Source organism: Polyodon spathula, chromosome 30, assembly GCF_017654505.1.
Source record: "Polyodon spathula isolate WHYD16114869_AA chromosome 30, ASM1765450v1, whole genome shotgun sequence".
NCBI lineage: Eukaryota > Metazoa > Chordata > Actinopteri > Acipenseriformes > Polyodontidae > Polyodon > Polyodon spathula.
In genome coordinates this window covers 3,596,444-3,602,531 of record NC_054563.1, presented here as the reverse complement: position 1 = coordinate 3,602,531, position 6,088 = coordinate 3,596,444, and positions in this window count along the sequence as shown.

The window sequence follows — 6,088 nt, the reverse complement described above, 5'->3', positions numbered from 1 at the left end:
TTTGCTGTGAACAAAACTACCAATAGCTTTTCAGGAGGAGACAAAATGGCATTCCTGTGTGCAACTATGTCCAGATATTTTGCAGTGTTTTGACAATGAATGAGTAGGCGTTTCAGCTGATAAAACATAAGACAAGAATCAAACTTCACATATTTGACAGAAACAGCACAGTACAGTGTTATCTTGGAATAATTGCACAGCTTATTTCTTAGCAATTATTGGCCTGCTGATTATCAGTCAGTGCTCTCCTTGGTGCTGAAATTCCACCCCCACACTGAGTCTCTGAGTTCCCTCTCTAAGCACACTCAAGAGGCGAGAATCATCTGCCTTCGTTTCTGTGGTTACACTTCGCATTCTGATTCTGCCAAGCCCAATGACTGTACTTCTGTTGTCCAGTGCACTTTTAACAGCTTGGCTTCTGAGAGTACTAGAAAAAACTCCCCACCCCCTCCCCCTCCCTTCCTCCCTTTCATATTTTCTTTAATGAGCAGAATGCTGAAATAAAACGAGTATCATGATAGCAATAACTCCCGTTGTAATTTCTATGGTCTGGTAAATAAAGAAATTAAGTTGTACAATGTAGGTCAGTATTGTTTTTTGCTATTATACTCCCATAACACCTACCTGTAGGGCTGCAGTTTATGTATAATTACAATGTAGATATTTTTGCATAATAGAGTCATGTATTTGTTTTGTTTTTTGTTTTTTGTTAAAATAACATACATTACTAAGAATTAAGTTTTCATTGCCATAGAATTAGGAAAAAATGCCCTCCATCTGTTGGCTTCAATAAAGTATCTTTAGATAACACTGAAAAAAAGCCTTTGGTATAAATTATTCAAACTTTACCTTCTGGTCTTCTATTTTTGCCTTTAAAAAATGATGTATTAACATTGTTAGCATTCTGGACTTCTGAAATGATTTATTAATATTATTAGCATTCTGGACTAAATGCGAGAATATAAGGGTGGTTCTGTGCACATAATTTCATACTTCAAATCAATTACTTTAAAAAAAAATAATAATTCGGCAATAATGTTATTGTCATCCCACCAATAATGTTTCCAGTTGTTTTCCATGCACAAGATGACATTAAAGATTTGAACATTTCCCCAGGCTAGTAAACCACTAGGTTCTGTGGTGAAGTTTTAGATTTCAGATCCAAGTACATTAGTTTTACCATTTCAGGCAGACTAAAAGGCACATAACTAAAATGTTTTAAACAGGTTATCCCTTACAGCTGTAGTCTGTAAGAGAAGACCCTTTCATGCCTTAAGAAACTCAAAACACAATGGAAGTCACAGTGGAAGCAACAAGATGTAGGAGAATCATTGAGGTAACGCCTAGTTCTACTTCAACACATGAACAAGAAATTCCAACAGAACAAGAAACACTCTTTTCTGTCTCTTACGGAGAAAACTATCTCCCTCTGCTTCAGCTGAATACTATTTCTGAGACACAGATAAAAGCAACATTGTGATGGGAATGCTGAAGCATGAAAAGGATTGCTTCAATACCCCTAACATGTTTATTTATTGATTGATTGTATATTCTTGTTCTGTTCTTCTGTTGACCCCAGCTGATTAGCACAAGCCTTTGTTTTAGCCTCCCTATCCACATGCTGTTTGTTGCATTTACGCCTTGTGGAATCTGAATTTCAGACATGCTTTAATCATCACGGGCACATTTTATAATCCAGAGATTACAATCAGACGATATCTGACCTCTTTTGACTGACATAATTTATCTAGAGCTGACAATCTGGCTCTCCATTCCATCAAACGTGTAGCCTTGCAGCACAAGTGTGTCTAAAAATCACATAGACGCAATAGATAAAGGCAGCTCATACTGTGATGGGGGAGGGCTTGGGTGCTATAGGCTTCTCTGCGGTTCACCCCCACTTCTTCCCAATTATTCAGCAGGTTAATAATGCAAGATCTGTAATAAATGATGGTTCTCTTATCTCTCAGTGGTTAATCACTCACTACACAAAGGCAAATGTCACTGTAGAAAAAAACATTACGCATAATCTCAGCTATAAAAGTCTTCTGATTAGATTATGAATAACAGTATTAGGACTGTCATAGTTAGACCCAAGGAGACTGGGTTTTGTATTTTTTTTTGTTAATCCATTTGTTTTGCAGCCCCTAAGAGGAATAAGGGCTTCAATCCAAGCAATCACCTCCCAATGATTTTTAAGTTCTGTGAATTGGGTACTGATCAAAATGAGGAATCTCTTGCAATAAGAGACACCGTACAAACAACATATTACAAATGCCAAGAAGCAATGAATGACAGAAAACACACTTGGAGAAATGAGATACAGAAATGTGCTGAAATTGTGGATAGGGATTGCTGTGGCAGCAGTAGGTTGAAGGTTGATAATGATGATCATGACTCACTCCATAAAACCAACAGTTGTCAGGAATGATTGGAAACTATGCATTCCTGGAGACAGGAGATGCTGCACAAACCATCAAACTTTTATTACAGGACGTTTAGTTTGCAGTCGAAACTATGAATTATTAACAACATTGTGCAACAGGTTTTCAGTGTTTAATTAAAAAAAAAAACATTACTGCAGAGACAAGCTTTTATTTATAGTTTGTAATTAATACGAAGCACAACAGTTATTTAAACATTATAATTTATTCATTTTAGTAATAAGTTTCTTAAAAATGCTATATATATATATATATATATATATATATATATATATATATATATATATATATATATATATATATATATATATATATATATATATATATATATATATATATTAAGAAGACAGAACAAGGAAAATGTTTGCTAACCTCATGTTTCTTTCGTCTTCCCTGAGTGTATTATTAAAACCCATTTCCTATGCAGCTATCATGGGTTTTCATCCTGTAGTTAAGTTTGATTTCTGTAAGGCTCAGCATTTTCAAAACTTCATTGATATTCTTGTCATTAAAATAGTCTGTAGTTTACTGCTATGGGAGGAGGGGAGGATCAGCATTTGGCTTCAGATACCTTCATTGTTAACCTGTGTGATCTCAATTCCTTCCATTTTACTGTACATTTGAGCACTGCATTACAGAACTGCCAAACTTTTTATAATGACATGCAAAGAACCCCTCTACCCGGAACACTATTGACATTATGCTTTAGTTGCAAAGGTTTAAAAGGGGCCAGTCTGCTGTACAGGGAATTTGTGATTCAGGGAGAGATACTGGAGGTATGTTTAAATAGACCATCCCAAAGGTAAGAGGGTTAACCAAGCATCAACAATGTCAGCTTAGTTTAGCTGAAAGTCATGGGATCTCTGCTGCTTCTGCTCTTTATCCCCTGGAGAAGGCCACTTTGACTATGTGGGCTGCCTGTAAGGTAATTAACAAAGTGTCTGGTTCCTCCATTTAATTATTGCTGGTTACCGCATATAGCATGAATGATTCTTTTAGGAACTTTACAAAATTAAGTATATTAAAATTGGAGTCAAGGGAACTCATTTTATATACTGTATGCCATTAAAATATTAAAAACACCAAGAAAAGATGTAGCAGAAGTAAACTCACTGATCCGTGAAGATGGGACTTTTGAGATATCTACTGTATAAAGCAATGCAATACAGTAAGCACCATTCATCCACATATGTGCCCGTACACTGCTAATAATATGTGGACATTGTACTGGTTTACAAGAAATAAGTGTTGCTTGATATTGCAGAACACATTGTATTGGAACAAACCATTATTCAGTGGCCCTATGTTAAACTGGGATCCTTTCAAGACGTCTTACTGAATGTGCTGGAGTTTGTTCCTTTGGAGAAATATTCAAAGCAAACCATCTGTTTCAGACCTGCCGTACAGGCGTTTAATTCCCTACCGGCCAGACCATTTGACATCCTCTGACTACGTGTAACAGTGTACTGCATCTGAACGTGAAAAGGAAAAAAAAAACCTTTATAACAGTGAACAGAGAAGGGAAAGAGAAAGACAGAGAAAGAGAGAAAGTACATATTGTGCAAATAAAAAAAAATCCCTTTCAGAGCTAAAACCTGTTTCATATTTTTGCTAGAGGTGTCCTTCAGCCAGAGAAGAGACTGCTATATATGTTCTCTGTAACTTTTCAGAATTTCCATAGTATTGTTTTGCAGATGTCTGAAATATGACGTCTACCAAAAGTCTGTATGAACAATGTGAGCACTCTTTACCAAAGCCTATCTCTCAATTAAAAAAACAAAACAAAAAATGCCCAGTTATTATCTGTACCTTCGGTTCGCCGCTAGAGTGAAACAATACAATTCAATAGCTTTCTTCTCAGTTTGGTGTTAGAAGCATACAAATGAAATTAAATACACTCTTAATCCCAGTAGTCTTCAACTCTCAATTCAACTATTTTAGTTTGATAAACATTTTTAACTAACTAGGTTTTAGTTTGAGGTCGGGTCTCTGCCGAAGACTCTGTATAAATCTTATTGTACTGGAATATCTTTAAACATCTGAGATGTTATATCATCACTATCAAAAAGCCTAATGGGAATGGTTTTTTTTTTGTTTTTTTTAATAAAACACTGACTGCACTTGAGGTTGCATCTACCTAACTGAATTTATTCATATCAAGTTAGTTTATTTGAATTTAACCATGTCCATGGATATTCCAGTTTTTACATTACCAGCACAAACTACGGCAACAACAAATGATTTACAGCAAGACTAGGGGTGGCGATTGTATTGCCCATTTTCCCTCATTCATATCCTTTACTTATTAAATATCTTGGTACCCCTGAATAAATAATCGTCTCCTCTTTAAAAATTATGCTAAATGTTTTAATGAGCAAGACATCTCACTAGTAGAATGGTACCTTGAAATGTTCTCTTTTTTTCTATGAAAGCGGTACAACTGGGTATGGGGAGTTTGTAGCCAGATGACTTCACTCAGACTGCTTGCTCATTAAATATCTTGGAATCCCTGAATAGATAATTGTCTCCTCTTTAAAAATAGTTTATGGGTTGCAATTGGTGCTTTGTGATGAGGGGACACACAGTATGTGGTACACTTTAAGATTGTATTTAAGGAATTTAGGGGATAGAAAGTGCTTAATGATTTGTCCCCTAGTCCTAAGAGAGCCAGTTAACCTGTTCAGAAATGCTGCCATTCTTAATGATCCTATTAAGCATGTTTTTTTGTACATTTCATGGCTGGCGTTGTAATGTTCAACATTTGAGATCTCGCTTATTAATTATTGTCAGTTAAGTTTGCTAAGCAGCGCTTTGATTATAACAGTAATGCTGGCTGATGAGTGTAATAGGTATGTTTTCAAGACTATCAAAGCACAAGACCTACAGCTGATTCTAGCTGTGGAAACTGGTTTATTTCTATAAAGTTGCCTTTCATCAAAACAATTATCATTCATGTTGTCTAAGTTGGATACTAAATTTAACAGGATTTGACAGATTGTAATCCATTCTAAATGACTGGAAATTAAAGCTTATGCCTTCTGCTTCATACTGCCTTGTATATGGGACTGTTGAAAATACAGACAGTAAAGATTACTTAAGCTACAACAGGTCTTTGTTTAATTCTTGAAAAAGCCAGAGCTTTTATTGTGTATAATAACATACCCCCCTGGGTAAAAACAAAAACTGTTATGTAAAGGAGAACTGATTTAATAATTGTACCTTCTGAGGAATCGGGAAGAAGCATAATAAACCAAAAGTGTTTCACATGGAGCAAAAAGAAATAATTAAATGGTTCATTTTGTATTTAATGAAATGCTGCATATTGTATAACTGCATGCTTGGTATTCTTGCAAGTAAGGAACGTATATTAATACAGAGATGATGGTGCACATATGAAACAAACCGTAAAACAAAAAATTAAAAAAATAGCTGTTATAGTGTAGCTCATTTGGAGAGATGTATTAAGCTTTGCTTCAGGGCTAAGTTTGCACAATTTATTTCTTAAGAGAAAAAACATGTTATTGCTTCAAGAATTGGTATGTTAATTTTAAGGAAATTACATTAAGGCAGTCACTTAGTTTTCATATTAATTCCGAGAAAATGAAAAGAGCTGAAAAAGATGTCAATGGTATATTAAAGTTCTC